At 39.8% G+C, this 25,593-nt stretch overlaps 1 long non-coding RNA gene across 1 annotated transcript; it reads left to right on the top strand.

The window, feature by feature from the left end:
- Positions 1-1,764: 1,764 nt before the first annotated feature.
- Positions 1,765-22,877, top strand: LOC129621370 (uncharacterized). The gene is made up of 2 exons (XR_008699258.1): positions 1,765-1,898; positions 22,315-22,877. It is a non-coding gene; the product is annotated as an uncharacterized LOC129621370 (long non-coding RNA).
- The last annotated feature ends 2,716 nt before the right edge of the window (positions 22,878-25,593 follow it).

Here is a 25,593-nt window from a genome sequence, read left to right on the forward strand (position 1 = left end):
TTGTTTATCTCTGATACTAAGGACTACCGTTTATTTGGTGCTCTATATCTGGTAGGTATACTCTTGTGATTCAGACGGTAAAAAATCTGCCTGGAATGCAAGAAACCTGGATTCAATCCCTGGGTTGGGAAGAACCCCCGGAGAAGGGAATGGCCACCCATTCCAATATTCTTGCCTGGAGAATTCCATGGGCAGAGGAGCCTTGCGGATTACAGTCCATGGGGTCGCAGAGAGTCAGACATGACTGAGTGACTTAACACTTTCACTTTTTTTTAATGTGGTAGGTATACAACCTATGAATTGTGACTATAAATAGTTCCTGAATTTTATCCTATGACTATCCTGTTTTACCATGAGGAAACCAGGGCTCAGAGAGGTTATTTAACATATCCAGGGTCAGTGAGCTAATAAGTAACAAAGCTGGGATTCCAACCTGAGATTCAGGTTCATCTGACCACAAAGCCAATGTTCTTAACAAACATATCATGGCTGCAGACCATCAGTTCATCTCAGAGCTGCTGGGGGAAAACAAAAGGGCAGGACCAGGCAATTCAGTCTTGCTTTTGTATATATGTGCATGTGTGCATGCTAAGTCCATTCAGTTGTGTCCAACTCTGTGCGACCCTAGAGACTGTAGCCTGCCAGTTGCCTCTTCCATGGGATTCTCCAAACAAGAATACTGAAGTGGGTTGCTATGCCCTCCTCCAGGGGATCTTCCTGATATGCCTAGTGGGTTTTATTATAGTAATGATTACAAACATTTATTGAACCCTGTTATGTACCAGATGCAATGCTGAGCATTTTAATTTCAGTATCTCATTTTAATTTCAGTATCTCCTTTTAGTGTGTTATTTGTCCTGTAAGCTAGGTCCCAATATTATTATCCCTCATTTAGTGGTGAAGAAATTATGGCTTAGAAAGATTGTGTGACTTATTCAGAGTCTCAGAGGTAATAGTGCCAGAATTTAAACTCAGGTATAATGTTTTTTGGAGCTGGTCTTATTATATTGTATTGCTTGGAAGCATACAGAGGGCAGAGGGGAAGGTATTATCATTATAGTTCTTCATATCTCTAGAGTCATATGACCGTGCAACTGTGGGTACTCAGAAACTGTTTGTTGACTGAACTACTGCGAACACCATCAACTGTGGGTTGATGGGTATCTATGAAGGATCTATATAGAAGGAGATAAAAGGCTATGTGTGCAATGATGGCAGATGACAGATGATGGATGGATAGAAAGCAAAAAAGAAAGGAAGGAAGAAAAATAAATATAGGTAGATGATAGATAAAGAAAGATAATGAGAGAGAGGGAGAAAGAGAAAGGTAAGTTGATAAATAGATTTTCCTGTACATCTCTACTCAAATACCCATTCCGCAGGTGTGTCACCTTCAAAGGAATTGACAACCATAATTATTGGCCAGTTTGCCAAAATAGCATGCTCTTGTGGTAAGGTTAAAGAATACAGGTTTTATGTCAGTAGTTTTGAATGGGGAACTTGTTCTTTTCCAAGCACAATCCAGTTTTTCATATTTTTAAACAATGAAGTCATATGGTAAAAAAGAAAAAAAATTACATTTAGTTCTCATTTTACCAGGAAATCAGTCTCAATTCTCCACTTCTCTTAGTAAGTATAGACCTGGCCAAGTTGTCCTCAAACACCCTCTCCCACCCCTGAATGCCAGCCGAGCTCCAGGGCAGAAGGTAACAGATTTCCAGAATGAAACCTTTCAGCACCGGCAGCCAATCACGTGGGAGTAAAGGAGGCTCTCTCCTACAACTGAAACCACCAGGGAGTTAGAACAGGAGGCAAGATAATTACCTACCTGGACAGCAGCCAGGGGAGCAGCCCGGCCTCTTGCAAAAATGCCATGGGAAATGTAATGACCACATGTGGTAAGGAGTACCTCGCTTTCTTACCTGATCTGATAAGCAAGGTCAAGGCAGGACACTGATCCCAGGGACAGAAGGGACTGGTATTTATTATTTATCCAACACCAGGCAGCCAGGCAGGTTCTGTGTGATACGGGGATAGGTCTGAGCACTGACCTTAGGGCTTAACATTTTTCTCTGAGGATCTCAATTTCTTGAGTCTAGTGTTTCCCATTTACTTAAGCTGAACCCGGACATCCAGGCATCTCTAGTGACCTTCATGGAAGTGGGAGGCAAGGCTTCCCAACAGACATTGGAAGTTCACCCTGACTCCTCACTTGTGAATTCACCTAAGCTTCTCTTCCTCTGTCCTTCCCATCTTCCTGTTGGCTATCCATCAGGACTGAACTTAACTGTCTCTTCCCTGGTCCCCCGGGAGTGAACGGGGGACTCCCTCGGGAGATGCATAACATTTTGAAACATCTTCTGCCACAGTATGCATCTCACTGAGCTGTGAACTCCTGTCTCTCTCACTAGACTGAAAGTTTCTTGCCATCAAGGACTGTTCAGAATCTTACTCAAAGGCAGTAATCCAGTACCATCTGTTCTTGTATAGCACGTGGTCTCTGTGATGCACATGGGCTCATGCACAGTTATGGTGTCTGTGTCATGTGGAAGTCTCATTGGTTTGTAGGCAATTCGTCTAACTCTTTAGTCTTGTTCCGTTAAACAGCACCAGTGCAGACTGAAACAGTGACTCTAGCAAGCCACAAAAGAACACCGTGCTGAACCCGAAGCCAAGTCACCACAGGGTGTAGAATCCCCATTTGTCCCCTTAGAGGCGCTGTAGGTTTCCTGCCAGGATCCTTCCAGCCTACATAAATCTACTAGGGTCGCTTGCAAAAGATTGCAGGACCGGTCAGTCACGGTCTGACTCTCCCTCACTGAGGGTAGTCTCTGCCCTCTGAAGGGTAGTGTGTGGCTTGTGTATTTGGCAAGAAGTGCCAAGGAATTAGTGCCCGAGGAGTGATCTGCCACCCACCAGGGTCTCACTTGGGGTTGAGGCCCAGTTACCCACTGCAGTGGCTCCTCAGTGAGGCCACTTAATAAAGGGAAGTGATTTTCCTCCCTTCGCTGTTTCACTGCTCTCCTCCCACGTTGTGCTTCCTGAGGTCACCTCTCAGTAAACTCCCTGCGTACAGATCCTTATCTCGAGGTCTGTTTGCAGGAAAGCTAGGCTACCCCACCTCACTCTTCCTCTTGGCCCTGTCTTCATACTGTATTGAGAGTATCTGTAGCAGGATCCTCCATAGCCTTGGCCCTACCTCCATAACTGAGCAGCCCCACCTCCCTTACACCTCACACACACTTCTACCAAGTATTAATAACATCACCTTTAGAAAACTACTTACTTAATAAGCATTTATTCTAGTTTTTCATAAATCTAGCATGTCTTTTTAACTATGCTGTATTTTTTAAAACACCTTATTTATTGTTACTTGTGTTTATTAATGCTCTGGTTCCAAAATTGCTTAGGTTGTTTATTTGTTCATTTTTGGCTGCGCTGGGTCTTCATTGCTGCCTGCGGGCTTTCTCTGGTTGTAGTGAGTGGGGGCAATTCTCTAGTTGCAGTGCACGGGCTTCTCATTGCAGTGGCATCTCTTGCTGCGGACATGGGCTCTAGGGCATGTGGGCTTCACTAGTTGCGGCACTCGGGCATAGTTGCTCCCAAAATTAGTTGCCCCGTGACATGTGGGATCTTCCTGAAGCAGGGATCAAACCCGTGTCCCCTTTACTGGCACGCAGATTCTTAACCACTGGACCACCAGGAAAGTTCCCAAATTACCTAGGTCTCGAGTAGTCTGTTCTAACTTTATTTTACTTCCAAGTTCTGTTCTTTTTTTTTAACAGAATATGAGGGTTTTTTAGGAATACATGTATTACGTTACAGCATAACCACCTGTGTTTAGCAAGGTGCCTTAAGTTGATCAATAAATATTTGGTGAATAAATAAATAGACAAATGGCTGCATGAGCATTCTAGTTGTCCCACCTAACTTTGGAGAAACTCCGATTTTCCTTGTGACAGAGCCTTCCATTTAAAACTAAGATGACAATTCATGTGTCCATCAGAATTTTCGGCAATGTTTTCATTACTGCTGCTGCTAAGTCACTTCAGTCGTGTCCGATTCTGTGTGACCCCATAGACGGCAGCCACCAGGCTCCCCCATCCCTGGGATCAGTGATTACCTATCTTATTGGATTTAATTACTTACCATTAAGGTATCAGAAATGGCAACCCACTCCAGTATTCTTGCCTGGAGAATCCCAGGGACAGAGGAGCCTGGTGGGCTGCCGTCTATGGGGTCGCACAGAGTCGGACACGACTGAAGCAACTTAGCAGCAGCAGCAAGGTATCAGAAGAAACTTTTAAAGCCTTAAGCAAGGAGTATATTCAGATGAAAAGGCCCTCTCAGAATTTAGATGTGTATAATTCACTATGTCTAGCTACATATTTATTTCTACAGAAGCGCCACAACCTATAAATTGGATGGCAGCTATTTTGCTGTCTGCATGTAGGTTGCTCTTATTCCTACTATTTCTAAGTTTTAAAAAACATTTTTCACTGACAACATGCTATTATAAAGAGTACAGTCAATTTATACAATTTAAATAAATATAAGTTCAGCCAACAAGATTAAAATGATACACTTAACTCCATATAGTAGTCAATTAATCAGCATGTATGGAATTGATTAAACATATTTTACTTGGAAGAAACTATACTATGAATTATGGGAGGACACACAAAATATAAAATGATCATAATTTAGGTTTTTCATGATTGGACTTCAGATATTCTACCCTCTTTTGCCCGGGAGTACATGAGCTGCATTTTGGGATTTGAGTTAGGTGGTACCCATAATAATCAGTATCCTCTATCTTCAAGGGACTTTTATTTACTTAGGAAGATAGTTGTGGAAAGGAAAACAAATGGAGACAGTGCAAGTAACACAGATCCATTTCCTTCAAAAATATGTTCCCCATGTGTCCCAAGTATTCTTTGGGAGATGAGAGGGGAGCTGAATATGGAGGGTCTAGGATATTTCAGAACTCCACTTCCTTTTTCACATGGGGCTTGTGCATAATATTTATTGTATTTTTTAAAAAGATTCCACTGCTGAGGGGAAAGTTAAGATCCACAGACATAATCAATTAAGAACAAAGAACTGGGAGGAGGGGCTGGAGCTAGGGCTCCCTGTGAACTCCGATTGTGGAGGAAGGCCTTTTGAGGGAGAAAGGGTCTTAGGAGGGCCTTGAAGGAAAGGTGAAATTAAGATAAATGAACAGAAGGGAAAATGTTAGGCTAGTAATGAGGCCATCAATATACATACACACAGGATATATAGTTGCAATGAACAAGTTAATGCTGCCCTCTTCCCAAATACCAAACCCAAGCCTGAAAAACCTGCCTCCTGATATATCTAAATATCCAAAGCTGAATGTGTTTAACCTTAATTTTCCATTAAAAAAAAATTTTTTTTTAATTCACCTGTTGACAATTATCTGAAAGTGATGGGGAAAAAGCATAGTTTGGGGGAATCAGATGTTCCGGAGTTAAAAGCTTGCCTTTGAAACTTATAAGTACTCAACATCTTAAGATCTTAGCTTCCTCATTTGTAAAATGTAGAAACACCACCTAATAGGCGGTAAAATTATTCACTCTGCAGAGGGTACAAGACAGTGCACGCTGCATACTAACTTTTCATGTACTTTTTGAACATGAGTGAAAATAATTTAGCTTAATTTTAATGTTGTAATGAAGTTTTATGTCTATAAATATTTCACTATTCATCACCTGCTAAGTAAGAATAATGGGCCCTCATGCTGTCTATAATGGAGAGGGGAAGAAAAATATCTCTGCAAAAAATAAAGTGCAAAATGGCATTAAGGCTAGGACTTCTCTGGTGATCCAGTAGTTAAGAATCTGCCTTCCAGTGCAAAGGAATTCAGGTTCGATCCCTCGTCAGGGAACTAGGAGCCCACATGCCATTGAACAACTAAGCCTGGGTGTCATGACTACTGAGCCCCAGCACTCCAGAGCCTACAAGCTGTAGTGAAAGATCTTGCATGATGTAACAAAGACTCCAAGTATATACCTAAGATCCATCACAGCCAGATAGATAGATAGCCTTAAGGCTGCGTGTAGAGGATCAAACAAATGGCTGATTTTCCATGTGGAAACCACCACGCTATTTTAAGTGTCTGTGCATTTGCTCATGCCATTTATTTTTTTACGTACTTTCTTACCTTCTACTCCTTCTTGCCTAGACCAGAGATTCTCAGATGTCAATGTGTTGCCAGGAATCTAGTTAAAATGCAGATTCTGATTCCCAAAATCTGGATTTGGCATTATGCCTGGGATTTGGCATTTCCAAAAGTTTCCAAGTAATGTTTTGTTGCTGGTCTATAGACCACATTTTAAATAACTAAGACCTAGGTACTAATTTTCAGTCTTCAAAACCCTGCCCTTGGATGAGACCTCCCTTGAGGAAGCCTTTCTACCTTGACATTGTCTCAGTCTTTGGTGAAATGCTAAGCAATTAAAAGTTCAAGACAAGTCCTGTGCCATTAAGGTTGCCAGCTAAAATCCAAGGTTCTCAGTTAAATTTGAATTTCAGATAAATAACCCCCCAAATTTAGTATATTGCATGGGACATACTTATGCTAAAAAAGTATTTGTTGTTTATTTGAAATTCAAATATACCTTGGTGTTCTTTATTTTTATTTGCTAAATCTGGCAACCCTACCTACCTCCTACTGCTCCCACCTACTCCCAGCTCCTGCAATTACATTGCTGCTCCTCAGAGTCTTAAACAGACATCCCAGAGCAGGTACAGTCTTTTGTCCACTGCAACATGCTAACTTGGGGACATTCCTCTGATTTTTCATTTAGCCCACAAGAGGAGCTCGTTGTTCACTGGGCATCTGTCTCCCTGTGACCTCCTTGAGTGTAAGGACAGCATCTCCACCTGTGTCTCCCCAGTTTCTAGTAGCACGAAAGATGCACAAGAAATACTTTCCAAATTGAAGTGAGTTAAAAGAGCTCATTTTCCAGCTCCACTCCCTTGGGTGATGGCAGAAAATGACTTTGAGCAGAGATTGGAAGGCCCTGAAATTTGGGTTCAGAGACAGGGCTGGGGTCTAAGAAAAACACAATAATCCTCCTTTCACCAAAGATCTTTATTCTAAAAAGCATGTATATTTTGATTAACCCAATCATGGATTGTCTGTCTACAGGTCAGAACCAAGCTCTCTCTTAATTCCAACTAGGCTAGGTGTATTTTCTACCACCTGCAGGATAAACTGTCCCCACCTCACCCCTCAGCATCTCTCCCAGAGGATCCTCTGCTCATTATCTCTATCTCCCTCTTTACTTGCCCAAGGACTAAACTGACGTTTACTCCAGATGATATTATGTGACCCCTATTTTTTGCCTCTTTAGTGATCTGTAGGGGAGATTGTCCAGATCTTATAGAATCAAATCAAATTTAAGGACAGATCAGATCAGATCAGATCAGTCGCTCAGTCGTGTCCGACTCTTTGCGATCCCATGAATCGCAGCATGCCAGGCCTCCCTGTCCATCACCAACTCCCGGAGTTCACTCAGACTCACGCCCATCGAGTCAGTGATACCATCCAGCCATCTCATCCTCTGTCGTCCCCTTCTCTTCCTGCCCCCAATCCCTCCCAGCATCAGAGTCTTTTCCAAGGAGTCAACTCTTCGCATGAGGTGGCCAAAGTACTGGAGTTTCAGCTTTAGCGTTATTCCTTCCAAAGAAATCCCAGGGCTGATCTCCTTCAGAATGGACTGGTTGGATCTCCTTGCAGTCCAAGGGACTCTCAAGAGTCTTCTCCAACACCACAGTTCACATGGGGACTTTAAATATTTTTGAGGGGTTTTGGATAAAGTGGCTTTTACCAGTTCCATTCCATTTGCATGTTTGAAAGCTAAACATTAAATACCCTCGAGTGTGTCCTGAGACATGTAACCCTTTCCAATCTGTGATGTCAACATTCAGCAGCTGTGTGTCATAGATCTGAGAGCAACTCTGAAGACCCTGTCCTATGAGAGTTTCTGGCACCTAAGTATGAAGATTTAGACAGCTTATATTTGCAGTCAGGGGAATAAAGAAAGAGCCTCTGCTTATCTCTGGAACTTTCTCCATCTTTCAGCCAAATGGAGCACTGACCAGGTTGTTGCGTGTGACATCTCTGATGTTCAAGGAGGCTGACATAAGCATGATTGCCTCCAAAACCACACAAAGTCATGGAAGGCCTGTCACAAGCAGCAATTTCATTTTAATTCATTGTTCAACATTTACTCAAGCTTAGGTTCATTTGGTATATGTAATTGCTAGCAAGCCAAGTTTCTTATATGAAAACTGAGAGTCCAAACACAGAGTAATTACTCTGCAGAGGGAAAAACCACCGTCGGTCAAATAGTGCCACTCTAAATATTGACACTGTATAGTTTCTGCCCTGGGTTAACCATGTGCATCCCACTGGCCTCCTTGTGTCATGCTATCTCTGTATACAAAGAAGGAAGGTGTTAGGTATAGGAAAGTGATAGGGGGAGGTTTAAAGTCAGAGCAGCAGCCCAGGAGGCAGGACTGGAATGGTCAGTGCAGCAAGAGGCAAAAAATAAAAGTTGTGGATCACATTTACAAGTTACAGTAGCCATAGCTACTGCAGTCCTCTATGCTTATCAACCCCTATGCTCGATGGACATGAGTTTGAGCAAGCTCCAGGAGTTGATAATGGACAGGGAAACCTGGGGTGCTGCAGTTCATGGGGTTGAAAAGAGTCCAACATGACTGAATGACTGAACTGAACTGACTGAAGTGCTTTATATACATACATATATATATATAGTACTCACAAAAAGTCCTCTAGAAAGTTGCACAGTACCCATTTCACCCCATCGTCCCTGAGGTCTACCTGAGCAGACCATGCATACCTACAGAACAGAGGTCTTGCAATTCCAGGAAGTCAACCTTCAACATCCTCTTGCTCTGGATATCTCTATCACCTGACCTTCCAAAGTGAATCTCTGTTAAAAATTCGCTTTGTATTTTTTCCCCTCATAACAATATACGCTGAACATACTTTCATTTCAAGAATGTTTCTGTGAAAATGCTGGATCTCTGGCTGAGCTCAGGGTGGAAGTACAGGATCCCTTGTCCCCAGGGCAGAAATGCCCCTCAGATCATAGACGAGAACTGTCAGAGGTCTTCAAAACCAATCAATTTGGCCTTTCTTGTTTTAAGAGGTCAAATCCCAAGGAGATATCACTGTGGAAAGAGAATCCCATAACATTTATTATTCCAAGGAAAAATTTAGTGATCATGTGCTTCGGTCTCCTTATTATTCCAGTGAAGAAATAGTCTCGGGGATACACAAAGCATACCCAAGCCCACATACCCAGTTAACCTTTGATCTAATCTGTGCCTGTGCTCTACCAGTCTGCCACCTGGCTTATCAGGATCGTCCCGACCCGAGTCTCCCTCACTGCAGGCGGATTTTTTACTGACTGAGCCACCAAGGAAGCCCTCTCTCATGAACTCAGTGGTAACTGAAGTGCCAAGCTAATCTGAGTCTCAAAACTGCCCTGACCAAGAACCTAAAACTATAAACACCCAGCACTCACTTTCATACAGATGAGAATTCAACAGATAAACTCACAGCTTGAGTACTGTTTGCTCATTACTGAACAGAGGCTCCCTCTTTCCCCTTAATATCAAGTTTCCATGATACCAGCAACAATGCTTCTCCAGTCTAGAAAGATGTAGATGCCCCTATTTCCAGGCATGTGGGGCTGTTGAAATGTATGGCTGATAAGGGAAATGCCTTCTAGTAGCATAAACATTTATATATTAGAAGACATGCATGGTTGGCTCAGTGGTAAAGAATCTGTCTGCCAATGCAGGAGATGTGGGATGGATCCCTGGGTCGGGAAGATCCCCTGGAGAGGGAAGTGACAACCCACTCCAGTATTCTTGCCTGAGAAATCCCATGGACAGATGAGCCTGGCAGGCTATAGTCAATGGGGTCTCAAAGAGTCGAATACAACTTAGCAACTAAACAACAACAATGGTTATTATCAATTAAGAAGATAAAGATAATGAAATCAAACTTAAGGACATCTAAAAGTCTTATTGCCCAGATATAAACACTGCCAATATTTTGTCTAGGTATTCTTCTAGGGTGTATGTATGTATATGTGCTTCTCTGTACTTAAATATATTTCCCTTGCAAAAGGAAGATAGAATATGTTATTGATGTTGTTTAGTCACTAAGTCATGTCCAACTCTTTGCAACTCCATGGACTGTAGCCCGCCAGGCTTCTCTGTCCAAGGGATTTCCCAGGCAAGAATACTAGAGTGGGTTGCCGTTTCCTTCTCCAGGGGATCTTCCTAAGCCAGGGATCCAACCCACATCTCCTGCATTGGCAGACAGATTCTTTACCACTGAGCCACCAAGAAAGCCCAAGATAGTATCATACTTACTGCTTAATCATTTTTCAATTAATAATAATAGCAAATTTCACCTTATGCCTCTAAATGCATTTTTAACCTGTTTTGGTGAATGCAGAGCACTGTATTATTAAATATATTAAATATTCATTAGCAAACATATATTGAGCACCTGTTTTGCCCCACAGAGTAATGCTTGGTACCAAGGATACAGAGGTGAATAAGACAGTCAGCATCCCAAACTTCATGGAGTCACACCACAATGCAGTATACTCAGTTTGCTTCCCAGAACCACCTGGGGTTCTGAAGGTTGAACTTCTAGGCCTGTGTAGCAGGAGCAATAGCTGTCACCCAAGATGTTGAGATAGCAGCCTGAGGACATAGGTACCAAAGGCCAGGAGATCTTTAGAACTGGTTTTGGAGAATATGATTTTCTCACGTCTCTCCTCTTCTCACCTTCTGACCCTGTTCTTACTATAGAGTCTGATGCATGTAAAAAATAAATAAATTCTTATTTATTTATACCTGGTTTGTACCCAATAAATAAATTCTTGTAGAACTTAGTGAATGCAAATTATTGTTATGTGATATATGAATGTGTTCTCTGCTTTTAAAATGTACATTTTAAGATAATTTACTCCCCCACAATGTAATGTTAGCAAGCAGAGAACATTGCACAGAAGGTACCTTGCTGTTCTTTATACTGTACTATATTAGTATTTAATACATACTATACTTGTCTGTTCTGTACTATATATACTAGTATTTGATACATACTATACTTGCCTGCACATACTATACACACTGTACTGTACTATGCTAGTATGTAATGCAAACTATACTCACCTGTTCTGTACTATACTATGCTAGTATTTAATATATATTATACTTGTCTGTTCTTTACTGTACTGTGCTAGTATTAATATGTACTATACTCACCTGTTCTGTACCATACTATGCTAGTATTTATGGAGAAGGCAATGGCACCCCACTCTAGTACTCTTGCCTGGAAAATCCCATGGATGGAGGAGCTTGGTGGGCTGCAGTCCATGGGGTTGCTAAGAGTCGGACACAACTGAGCGACTTGACTTTCACTTTTCACTTCCATGCACTGGAGAAGGAAATGGCAACCCACTCCAGTGTTCTTGCCTGGAGAATCCCAGGGATGGGGGAGCCAGGTGGGCTGCCGTCTATGGGGTCGCACAGAGTTGGACACGATTGAACTGACTTAGCAGAAGCAGCAGCATGCTAGTATTTAATATGTACTATACTCACCTGTTCTGTACCATACTATGCTAGTATTTAATATGTACTATACTTATCTGTTCTTTATACTGCACTATACTAGTATTAAATATGTACTATGCTCATCTGTTCTTTATAATGTACTATATTAGTATTTTATACATATTATACTCATCTCTTCTGCACTGTACTATCACTCACTCACTAAGTCACTTCAGTCGTCTCCGACTCTGGGTGACCCCATAGACGGAAGCCCACCAGGCTCCCCCATCCCTGGGATTCTCCAGGCAAGAACACTGGAGTGGGTTGCCATTTCCTTCTCCAATGCATGAAAGGGAAAAGTGAAAGTGAAGTCGCTCAGTTGTATCCAACTCTTAGCGACCCCATGGACTGCAGCCCACCAGGCTCCTTCATCCATGGGATTTTCCAGGCAAGAGTACTGGAGCGGGGTGCCATCACCTTCTCTGGTACTGTACTATACTAGTATTAAATACATAATATACTCACCTATTCTGTACTATACTAAACTAGTATTTAATACGTACTATTCCCGTCTGTTCTGTGCTATAATAAACTAGTATTTAATACATACTGTACTCATCTATCAGAAAAGGCAATGGCACCCCACTCCAGTACTCTTGCCTGGAAAATTCCATGGATGGAGGAGCCTGGTGGGCTGCAGTCCATGGGGTCACTAAGAGTCAGATACGACTGAACGACTTGACTTTCACTTTTCACTTTCATGCATTGGAGAAGGAAATGGCAACCCACTCTAGTGTTCTTGCATGGGGAATCCCAGGGACGGGGGAGCCTGGTGGGCTGCCATCTATGGGGTCGCACAGAGTCGGACACGACTGAAGTGACTTAGCTTAGCTTATACTCATCTATTCTATTCTGTACTATGCTGTGCTATAATTAGTACCATGTGAATAACTTGTCACATAATTGTACTTTTGACATAGCAATGAGTCTACAAAAAAAAAACACAAGAATGCTTTTTCATTCACTACCGTAGGTGGGAAGGATAACATTAGCTCCTTTAAAATGTGGGAAAGTGAAGCCTGGAAACATTAGGTAAGTTACTGAACTAGGAGCTATTGGAACCTGAGCCAGAATACAGGCTCTTGCCTTGCTTGTCAGTTTAGCTGCAGAGCATCAGTAACAAAGCAATTAAGTTCAAGCAAAAGCAAAGCAAACATGCTGAAGTGGAGGATGGGAGACAGCAGAACCTCCTCAGTCTATGAGAGCAGAAAGAGTGAGACTTTTAGAATCACAGAGAAGTGGGTTCAGATCCCAGTGCCAGCACTTACCAGCTCTGACACCGTAACAAATCTCTCAATTTCTGGGACTCAGTTTTGTCATCTTTAAGTAGGAACTTGCAGAGGTATGAGGAGGATTAAAGATCATGTGTACAGAAGTGTCTTACATGGGGCCTGTATGTCATAATGCTCAATGTGTGCATGCACGCTAAGTTGCTTCAGTCCTACTCTTTGTGACCCTATGGACTTCAGCCCACCAAACTCCTCTGTCCATGGGATTCTCCAGGCAAGAATACGGGAGTGGGTTGCCATTTTCTACTCCAGGGCATCTTTCCAACCCAGGGATTGAACCTGTGTCTCTTATGTCTCTTGCATTGGCAGGCAGGTTCTTTACCACTAGCACCACCTGGGAAGCCCCATAATGCTCAATAAGAAGATGCTCTTTTTGACAGCATTATCATCACTATTACTATTACTATTATTATTATTATGGCTTCTGTAAGAGGAAGGATATTCCCTTCTCCAGTCCTTTATTAGAAATTCAAAAGCTGAAGAAGTTTGGAACTGCTCATCTGCCATGGGGCTCTGTTTACATCTTGAATTACTCAAATGAAATGTAAAAACAGCTTCACTGCTTCGTAAAGTGCTCATTACTTTAATTCAAACAGCACAGAGTTCCCCTCAAAATAAATGACTCTGTCCATCTGCTTATTTCCCTCTGCTAAACTGATTTCCTGCTTTTCTTGGACTGGTGAGAAACACTTCAAAGACAGCTGATGTAAACTAAGTAAGGAAGTCCCTGGCCCACATTACCAGTCTCTGGAGGGCCTCAGACAGCCTGGGCAGAAAGGCAGTCGTACAATATCCAGCCTATATGTTGTGATGTCCATGGTCCATAGGCATTGTCACTCAGAGGTCCACTGTAGTGAAGGATTTGTTGGGATGCCATTTTTTACATCGATTGCATTTTGTATGATCAAATATAATTTTATTTTATCTTTGTAATCCTCTAGATCATGACTGTCAAAAGACACCATTTCAATCAAAATCTTGATGATAACATATCATAACTAAATGATTTTGTGTATAAAGACCAGAAAAATAAATTACATGGAATTGACACCTAATTTATTAAATGTATGTGTTGGTATCTTATTAATCTCCTAAGCACTGAAAACTCATCAAAACACCACTCTGTTGCTACCACTGCTAGCAGCAGTGTCTGACTCTGTGCGACTCCATAGACGGCAGCCCATCAGGCTCCCCATCCCTGGGATTCTCCAGGCAAGAACACTGGAGTGGGTTGCCATTTCCTTCTCCAATGCAGGAAAGTGAAAAGGGAAAGGGAAGTCGCTCAGTCGTGTCCGACCCTCAGCGACCGCATGGACTGCAGCCTACCAGGCTCCTCCGCCCATGGGATTCTCCAGGCAAGAGTACTGGAGTAGGGTGCCATTGCCTTCTCCAAAAAGACCACTCAGGCATAGGCAATTATTAAATTATCTTCAATAACTTTCTTATTTATAAGTCAGACAAAACCCATAAATTTTCACATATTTTTCAGTTCTGTCATTATTTGTCAAAACATAATTGATTAAATGTTCATTAGACATCTGATGCCTTTAAATATTTGGACGTGTTATATGTGGGCCTCCACTTACATTCATGGGCAGAACCAGCAAATGTTAGGAACAGGCCTATTCCTGAAGCATAGTGACCACAGTGATTATGTGAGTCCATGTGTCTGATGGTGCAAGTATTAGACTAACCAGGAAGACCAAGAGACTTTGACAGAATAATTGCTTCTTTTATGATTTCTACATATAACTGACCCTTCTAATCTGTTTTAAAACTTGAAGAATAATTGATTAACAATAATCTATTAATTTCAGGTGTAGAAACTTATATTGCCCTTCCCTCTTCCTCTCCCCACTGAAAACCACTAGCTTCTTCTCTGTGTGTGTGTCTGTTTCTGTTTTATTATATCCACTACTTTGCTGAATTTATATCATTTCCACATATAAATGATAGCATACAGTATTTGTCTTTCTCTTCCTGACTTATTTCACTAAGAATAATACCCTCCCAGTCCATCCATGTTGTTGCAAATAGCACAATTTTATTCTTTTTAATGAATTACTAGTATTTCACTGATATGTATTTATACACTACATCTTCTTTATCCATTTACCTGTTGATGGACACAGTCATTTTCATATATTGGCCATTGTAAATAATGCTACTGTAAACATTGGGATGCATGTCTTTTTTAATATATGATTTCATTTTCTTTGGATATATATGCAAGAGTAGAATTGCTAGATCATGTGGTAGTTCTTTTTTATTTTTTGAGGAACCTCCACACTGTTTATTTGTGGTCTTTTTCACGATAGCCATTCTGATAGGTGTAAGGTGATATCTCATTGGTTTTGACTTGCGTTTCTCTCATGATTAGCAGTATTGAGCGTGTTTTATATGCCTGTTGGCCATCTGTATGTCTTCTTTGGGAAAATGTCCATTCAGGTTGTCTGCTCATTTTATAATCAGGTTGTTTGTTTTTGTGATACTGAGTTTTATGAGCTATTTATATATTCTGTGGTCATATCATTTGCAAATATTTTCTTTCATGTAGTATGCTGTCTTTCCCTTTTGCTGATGGTTACCTTTGCTGTGCAAAAACTTTTAAATTTAATCTAACCAATAGAATTTAATAAAATCATGGAAAAGATCCATGAAACTAAGAGCTGGTTCTTTGAAAAAATAAGCAAAATTGATAAACCTTTAGCCAGACTCATCAAAAAAAGATAGAGATGGCCCAAATCAATAAAATCATAAATTTAAAAAAGTTACAGTTGGCACCAAAGAAATACAAAAATCATAAGATTTTACTATAAACAACTATATTAATAAAATGGACAACATAGAAGAAATGAGCAAATTTCTAGAATATACAATCTCCCAAGATTAAATGAGGAAGAAATAATATGTACAGACCAGTTACTAGTAATGAAATTGAATCAGTAATGAAAAACAGAAACCTCCCCAAAAGCAAAAATCCAGGCTCAGATAGAATTTACCTTCACCAAACATTTAGAGAAGTTCAGTTCAGTTCAGTGACTCAGTTGTCTCTGACTCTTTGCGACCCCATGGACTGCAGCACACCAGGCTTCCCTGTCCATCACCAACTCCGGGAGCTTGCTCCAATTCATGTCCATTGAGTTGGTGATGCCATCCAACCATCTCATCCTCTGTCATCACCTTCTCTTCCTGCCTTCAATCTTTCCCAGCATCAGGGTCTTTTCCAATGACTCAGTTCTTTGCATCAGGTAGCCAAAGTATTAGAGTTTCAGCTTCAGCATCAGTCCTTCTAATGAATATTCAGGACTGATTTCCTTGAGGATTGACTCACTTAATCTCCTTGTAGTCCAAGGAACTCTCAAGAATCCTCTCCAACACCACAGTTTAAAAGCATCAATTATTCAGTACTCAGCTTTCTTTATAGTCCAATACATGACTGCTGGAAAAACCATAGCTTTGACTGGACAGACCTTTGCTGGCAAAGTCTCTGCTTTGTAATACGCTATCTAGGTTGGTCATAGATTTTCTTCCAAGGAGGAAGAATCTTTTAATTTCATGGCTGCAGTCACCATCTACAGTGATTTTGGAGCCCAGAAAAATAAAGTCTGCCACTGTTTCCACTGTTTCTCCATCTATTTGCTATGAAGTGATGCGACCAGATGCTATGATCTTAGTTTTCTGAATGTTGAGCTTTAAGCCAACTTTTTCACTCTCCTCTTTCACTTTCATCAAGAGGCTTTTTAGTTCTTCTTCACATTCTGCCATAAGGGTGGTATCATCTGTATATCTGAGGTTATTGATATTTCTTCCAGCAATCTTGATTCTAGCTTGTGCTTCCTCCAGCCCAGCGTTTCTCATGATGTACTGGGCATATAAGTTAAATAAGCAGGGTGACAATATGCAGCCTTGACGTACTCCTTTTCCTATTTGGAACCAGTCTGTTGTTCCATGTCCAGTTCTAACTGTTGCTTCCTGACCTGCATATAGTCAGGTGGTCTGGTATTCCCATCTCTTTCAGAATTTTCCACAGTTTATTGTGATCCACACAGTCAAAGGCTTTGGTATAGTCAATAAAGCAGAAATAGATGTTTTTCTGGAACTCTCTTGCTTTTTCCATGATCCAGCGGATGTTGGCAATTTGATCTCTGGTTCCTCTGCCTTTTCTAAAACCAGCTTGAACATCTGGAAGTTCACAGTCCATGTATTGTTGAAGCCTGGCTTGGAGAATTTTGAGCATTACTTTACTAGCGTGTGAGATGAGTGCAATTGTGTGGTAGTTTGAGCATTCTTTAGCATTGCCTTTCTTTGGGATTGAAATGAAAAGTGACCTTTTTCAGTCCTGTGGCCACTGCTGAATTTTCCAAATTTGCTGGCATATTGAATGTAGCATTTTCACAGCATCATCTTTCAGGATTTGAAATAGCTCAACTGGAATTCCATCACCTCCACTTGGTTTGTTTGTAGTGATGCTTCCTAAGGCCCACTTGACTTCACATTCCAGGATGTTTGGCTCTAGGTGAGTGATCACACCATCGTGATTATCTGGATCATGAAGATCTTTTTTTGTATAGTCCTTCTGTGTATTCTTGCCACCTCTTCTTAATATCTTCTGCTTCTGTATTAGGTCCATACCATTTATGTCCTTTATTGAGCCCATCTTTGCATGAAATGTTTCCTTAGTTTCTCTAATTTTCTTGAAGAGATCTCTAGTCTTTACCATTCTATTGTTTTCCTCTATTTCTTTGCACTGATCACTGAGGAAGCCTTTCTTATCTCTCCTTGCTATTCTTTGGAACTCTGCATTCAAATTGGTATGTCTTTCCTTTTCTCCTTTGCTTTTGGCTCCTCTTCTTTTCACAGCTATTAGTAAGAGCTCCTCAGACAGCCATTTTGCTTTTTTGCATTTCTTTTTCTTGGGGATGGTCTTGATCCCTGTCTTCTGTACAATGTCACAAACCTCAGTCCATAGTTCATCAGGCACTATCTATCAGACCTAGTCCCTTAAATCTATTTCTCACTTCCACTGTATAATCATAAGGGATTTGATTTAGGTCATACCTGAATGGTCTGGTGGTTTTCCCTACTTTCTTCAATTTAAGTCTGAATTTGGCAATAAGGAGTTCGTGATCTGAGCCACAGTCAGCTCCTGGTCTTGTTTTTGCTGACTGTATAGAGCTTCTCCATCTTTGGCTGCAAAGAATATAATCAATCTGATTTCGGTGTTGGTGATGTCCATGTGTAGAGTTGTCTCTTGTGTTGTTGAAAGAGGGTGTTTGTTATGACCAGTGTATTCTCTTGGCAGAACTCTATTAGCCTTTGCCCCGCTTCATTCTGTACTCTAAGGCCAAATTTGCCTGTTCCTCCAGGTGTTTCTTGACTTTCTACTTTTGCATTCCAGTCCCTATAATGAAAAGGACATCTTTTTTGGGCATTAATTTTAGAAGGTCTTGTAGGTCTTCATAGAACCATTCAACTTCAGCTTCTTCAGCATTACTGGCTGGGGCATAGACTTGGATTACTGTGATATTGAATAGTTTGCCTTGGAGACAAACAGAGATCATTCTGTTATTTTTGAGACTGCATCCAAGTACTGCATTTCAGACTCTCTTGTTGACTATGATGGCTGCTCCATTTCTTCTAAGGGATTCCTGCCCACAGTAGTGGATATAATGGTCATTTGAGTTAAATTCACCCATTCCAGTCCATTTTGGTTCGCTGATTCCTAAAATATCTACATTCACTCTTGCCATCTCCTGTTTGTCCACTTCTGATTTGCCTTGATTCATGGACCTAACATTCCAGGTTCATATGCAATATTGCTCTTTACAGTATTGGACCTTGCTTCCATCACATCCATACTGGGTATTGTATTTGCTTTGGCTCCACCCCTTCATTCTTTCTGGAGTTATTTTTCCACTGATCTCCAGTAGCATTTTGGGCACCTACCGACCTGGGGAGTTCATGTTTCAGTGTCCTATCTTTTTGCCTTTTCGTACTGTTTATGGAGTTCTCAAGGCAGAAATACCGAAGTGGTTTGCCATTCCCTTCTCCCATGGACCACATTTTGTCAGAACTCTCCACCATGACCCATCCATCTTGATTTTCAGGAAACCTTAAATTCAATGTCATCCTGGATATTTCCTAAATAGTTTAATAGCATGTAGATTTTCTTGTTTAAATTAGGAAAATAATTACCTAAAATCTTACTATTTCCCCATCACTTGTTTTTGTTCTTTTATGTGTCCCCTTAATCCATAACATTTGCACTATCAAAAAGAGTAGTATATTTTAAATTCTGACCTTTAGAATTTTATATCCTGTTTTTTTTCTGCTTAACATAGTAGTATAAGTATTTTTCCTTTATTGTTACAGAATCATCATAAATAACTACAGAAATTTTATCAATTTAATAGACTGTATTTTATGTAATTGTTTTTCTACTGCAAGTTTTAGTTGTTTTCAAATTCTTGACTATTAAAAAAAATATTGGCAATATTTTATTATCCCTTTCTCTGACTTTTTTTATTTGGGGGACTTAGCAAAACTCGTAGTAATAATGGTAGTAGAAGAAGCAGTCTATAATCCATTACGGAGAGCCCTTGGGGAAATTACATTTTGGGTTTCATAATCATTCAGACTTTAGAAAAATCATGCGATGAATATGCTGTGTATCATATAAAGCTTCCAGCAGTGTCTGAAAGCAACACCTCATAGTCAGTCTCATTGGTAATTCAGTATTGAGATGTATGAGTATTCACTATTTTTTTAGAAATGCCTTTTATTTTTTTTAGATTTTAGTATTAAATATTACACCTGATCTATAGTTTTAGGTTTCTTCTTCAGACCACAATTATATTTATGTAGAATCTCCTTTGCCTGACTTCCATTTCAACCAGTTTCTCTCTAACCTGTTTTACTTCTTACTTAATCTTGCTTTCATTCTCTTGGTTGTTTACCTGCCTGCCTTAGTACTCTTAAATTACACTTGTATTTTGATATTATTTTGTCTTTTTCTTCTATTTCATTCCTGAGTTCCATTAGCTTATGTTTAATATTTCCTTTTTCTGTCCATTTGGGTTCTTAGCTTTTGTATTTCTGATTCAAGTTTTCCCCACCCCTAATCTTGATTGAGGGTATTTAATTCCATTTAGAATGCTGTGTTAAAGTTTTTTTCAGATTTATGTTTCCCTGGGGTAGGGGGTATTTTTCAGCAGCAGCAGAATTTTATTCACATCCTTTGACTTTTTGTAGTAACTTTGTATAGATAGAGTATTTTTTTTTATTAGCCCTATTTATTTCATGGATAGATTTTCCAATTAGAGTACAGCTTTCTCTATCAGCTTTGTCTTCTTTGGGAAGATTTTTCAATTATGATTTTGTTGGTGGACAGAGAAGTTCACATTTAGTTTCCCTTTCATTTCTTAAGAATCCTTAATTTTTCTCATATTTCCTTCTTTTTTCATCACTGCATCTTCACTAAGGGATAACACCTTCTCTGTATTTACCTCCTCCCCCTCCAGAAGCACTATTTCTCCAAGGCTGACACTTCTGATTCTATAACACTCTTAAGCCCCTTCTTCACAGCCTGGGCTTTGAATGACCAGGTCCTTATCTATGTTTATATTTTGGCATTTATTGCTATGCTTTCCTTTTTTAAAATATGTTTTTATTTCTTTTTCTATTTTTAAAAAATTTTTGTTCATTACTTGCTTTTGGTTGTGCTGGTCTTTGTTGCTGCAAGCAGGCTTTCTCTTGTGGTGGTGAGTGGGAGTTACTCTTCATTTCAGTGCAGGAGCTGCTCGTTGCAGTGGCTTCTCTTTTGCAGAGCACAGGTTCTAGGTGCACAGGCTTCTGCAGCTGCAGCATGCAGGCTCCGTAGCTGTGGCTCATGGGCCCCAGAGTGAGGAGTCTTCATCAGTTGTGGTGCATCAGCTTAGTTGCTCCATGGCACGTGAAATCTTCCTGGACCAGGGATCAAACCTGTGTCCCCTGCACTGGCAGGAGGATTCTTATTCACTGTACCACCAGGGAAGTCCTGTACATTCTTTATTGTAGGTAATTTTGTCAGAGCTTCCTCTGAGTCATCTACTCTTTTCTGCTTTTTTATCACTGAATCTTTTAAGCCTTTCCTCATCCACTCTTTGCATGTACAGGCTTCAGGAGTGGATCAACAGCAAGATCTCTTGGACATTTTTTTCCTGCTCATATAATTTGAAGGCAGTAGAGTTTTCTTTTTCCTAGCAATGCAGAAGGTGTGTTTTGTTTTTGGGTAGTTTTATTTGTTCTCTTTGTTGATTTTATGTTTGGGGGAGAAGGAGGAAAAGATTTATAATCGGATGATTACCATTGTTCTGCAAACCTGAATGTCACACCCTATTCTTTATTTCACACTTTTGAAAGTGTATCTTTTTATTTTTTATTGATCCAACAAAGAAGTGTGGTATGCTCTTTAAGGATACAATTTCACATCTCCTGAGTTCATAGTTACACCATGGAGATTGTTTAAATATTCACTCCCGAGGATAGGAAACACCTACTAGTCAACACTATTTTCCTTTATATAAAAGCTCCTGGCGTGATTGAACATAAATTGTTTCAAAATATAATAAAGTATTATATAGCAGAGTTATTGTTTGCTTTTGTTATTCAGTTATAATTCATTATTATTTCTAATTTACTAGCCTTATAAGACTTGTCAGCTTTCAGTACTTGAATACAAGCGTACAAGTCATAAAATCTCCAGATGTTATCCCAGGCATTTCTGCCCTTCCTCAGCCCTGAAAGGGCCAAAAATCTGATGGGGATGCCCCAAGACTCATAGGCTCCAATTTTCTCTCCCCATTCACTAAGAATTAATGATATTAATGATTGATTTTTATTAATTTTTATATTAATGGTAGTAAGTATTCCTTTTATAAATTTATTACCAGGAAAAGAGGGGCATTTAATTATTATTATCAATGAACATTTCAACTCTCAAGTATATCCCTGAGAACAGGAGAGTTAGGACCACTGAGGCTCTCAAGGGGGAGGCACTGAAGGGGCTAAAAGCAATAGCAAAACAACAGCAAAGTAACGGCAATAGCAACAGCAGCAGTATTGCCTACATGTTACTGTTCTAATCACAGAATTCCATCCTTTTGACAATCCTATGATTTTTAGTATAGTATAATTATTCCTGTTTTATACATAAGAAAATAGAACTGTATAGAAGAGTCACTTTGCCAAGATACAAAAGAAGTACAGACGTGATGGGTGTAAATTATCTTACTTAATCCTCAAATAATGTTATGAAGGATTTAGTGTGTTTTTTACTGTTTAACAGGTTCCTCAGTGGCTCACGGATAAAGAATCCGCCTGCAATACAGGAGAAATGGCAAACATGGGTTTGATCCCTGGGAAATGGTGATCCATTCCAATATTCTTGCCTGAGAAATCCCATGGATAGAAGAGCCTGATGGGCTACAGAGCATAGGGTTCTGAAGAGTCAGACACAACTGAGAGACTGAGCCTGTTACTATTTTACAGATAAGAAAATAAACACTCAGATAACAAAGTGTCCAACTTGAGAAAGTTTAGAGTTAGTTAAAAACAAAAATAACACAGAGACAAGTTAAAAAAGAAAGAAAAATTAAATGACTCATATTTTCACACTTTTGTGGTTAGTAGTCTCAATGTTTTGCTGTATTCCCTTTCAGCAGATATACAGATGTATACATGGGATCCTACTAAAAGAATTGTTTGTAAACTGTTTTAATAACTGTATGAAAATTCCTCATGTGCATGCATTGTTCCTACAGTTTTCTATTGTTGATCATTTATGTTTTCTTTTGTTTGTAAATATTGCTGTGATGAATATCATAAAGGGGAAAATTTTTGCACATGCCTAATTACTTCCTTTGATTTTGATCCTAAGCGTTCATTTCACATTTAAAAGTATTGCATCTTTAAAAGATGTAATACTTAAATCACATTTCTAACAATCTAACATGTTGCCATTTTATGTCACAGTTTTGAACTTCACTCGATGCACTGAGTTGTGTGATCACAGAACTCTATGCATACTTGTACATTCACACTAGACATGTGTAACCATGACTAATAATATACTTCCATTGAAATAATTTTAAAAGACCTATCACTGAAAAAAGTAGGCAAACATTTATGTAGATCAGAAATACCCAAAGGCAAATGGCATCTAAAACCTTGATCTTCTATTCTGCTTCCTGAATAGAAGCAGAAAAAAGGCAGTCAGAGTTCATTCCAGGAGAAAGGAATCAAACACAGCTATTCATGGTTACAGATCATATTTAGAGTCACTTTGTGAGAAAGGTTCTAGGGTAGGGCTCTCCTAGTGAACTGAGGTTGAAAAGGTTTATACTCTTACCTAGGTCTGCTGAATGACTGTGTAATTAAAGATCTAGTCCCATGGGACAAGAATTTAGGGGTTCTAAATATGAAACCTATTTCTGAATGAGGGACGGTACATTGAGAGCCTCTATGAAGGCAACCAAAAAAAAAACAAAAACAAACAAACAAACAAAAAACCCCACCCAATGGATAAGACTGAAATCAGAGACAAAAGCATAATGAAACTTTCACACAAATGAACTTGCATGTAAAAATATCAAAGTTAATGTGAGAATTTGAGTTGTGAAAGATACCTCATCAACCAAAATAATTTGACTTTGAGGAAATGGATATAAAAAAGGATCTGAAAGTATTTCAAAATGTATATGTTTGAGATCTATGAAAAGATTAATGACAATCATACATATAGTAAAGAAGTTATAGAAAACAAAGCAACCAAATAAAAATTCTAGAGTTGAAAAATATAGCCATGGAAAGGAAGAACTCATAAGACTTAGAATAAACATCTTTTGACCAACAGAGTTGAAAATAGATTTGATGATTGAAAAGATAGTACTGAAGAATTTATCCAGATTGCAGAAGATAGAGATAAAGAAAATAAAAAATTTGAAAGACAATTTAGGACTTATAGATAATAGAATAAGAAATTGTCATATATATTAGAAGTTCAAGAAACAAAGGACAGAACTGCAGAAAGGTAGTGTTGAAGAGATATTAGCTCAAAATTTGCAAAATTAAATAAAGATTTCAATTATTAGAGAAAAAGAACATTGAATTGCACACAGGAAAAAAAAATAAAAATGTGAATGAAACTAGTGAACCACAGGTTTTCTATTATGGAGTATTTCTAGAATTATAAGTTTACATGCTTTATTTTGTTATCTTGGTCACTGTTATTGGTTTTGCTCCTCTTGAAACAGTTATAAAGTACACATTACTAAGTAATCAAAAAATACCTGTGATATTCACAACACAGTGAACTAAATGACATGAATTTTTCCATACTGAACATGAAAGACTTCAGTTTATAGCTGAATTTCTCCAATATTTGGCCACAAAGTATCACTTAAAGGCTATTCTTTAAATCTACATAAAGCCTAGACTTTACATCTCCATAGAGACAACTAACTTTAGGTTAATTTTCAAAAGATTCATCATGGATTTTATAATAAAATATTGACATTTTTCAAACTAAAGCATTGATAGTATTTTTATGTCAGTCCCTTGTATGTCAGGGGTCTGTCCTGGTGGCTCAGAGGTTAAAGCCTCTGCCTGCAATGCGTGTGACCTGGGTTCGATCCCTGTGTCCAGAAGACTGCTGGAGAAGAAAATGGCAACCCACTCCAGTACTCCTGCCTGGAGAATCCCATGGACGGAGGAGCCTGGTGGGCTACAGTCCACGGGGTTGCCAAGAGTCGGACATGACTGAGCGACTTCACTTTCTTTCTTGTATGTCAAGTGTATATTGATTGCAGTCTATCACCAGCTTATCTGTACCAAGCCCACTATGAACTTCCCCAGATCTACCCAATCCCACTTAAAGTGGCAACTTGCCTTACCTCCTGGCCAGAGTTGCTCTAGCCACAGTTTCCTCCATTCCCAAGATTATAAAGCCTAGCTGCTGCCACCAAGTGCATGGCTAGGGAGCCCCTGTGTATGCTGTCAATGGATGAGAGGACTCCACACCTGTGTACCGGTTGGAGGGGGCCCATGGAGGCTTTGGCCAGAGGAGAGTTGCCACTTTTTAGGTGGACCTCAAAGACTGGAAGAGGAAAGGCAAAAGGGAACCAGTAGATAAATCTGTCAACCCTTCTCCCACTTCCATTCCCCTTTACCTCCCCTACCCGGGGTTGTTCTGAAACATGCATGTTTCATATGGCCTCGGTGAACACCTGAGATACTTCCCTAAGAAAGAACAACTGAGCTGTGTTATGGAATTTAGCCACTTCAGTAACACACTCCCTTGTATCTGCTCTCTCCCCTTCCCTTAATTCCCTTTTTCCCTCACTCTTAATTCCCTGGAATTGTATTTCCCAGTGAAGTGTGAACAGATTATCTTTTTGCCTTAGGCTCTGCTTTCTAGAGAACCTGGTCTAAGAATGTATTAATATCTTGACAGATAACTTGAGCCATAGGCCATGTTCTGTATCCAGTCAATTTCTCTTTTTGCTTTTTCTGTTCACTATATTAGAAAATCCAAATTTACAGTCGCAGGTTGTCAGGAATGGCAGCA

Source organism: Bubalus kerabau, chromosome 10 (assembly GCF_029407905.1).
Source record: "Bubalus kerabau isolate K-KA32 ecotype Philippines breed swamp buffalo chromosome 10, PCC_UOA_SB_1v2, whole genome shotgun sequence".
NCBI classification, from domain to species: domain Eukaryota; kingdom Metazoa; phylum Chordata; class Mammalia; order Artiodactyla; family Bovidae; genus Bubalus; species Bubalus kerabau.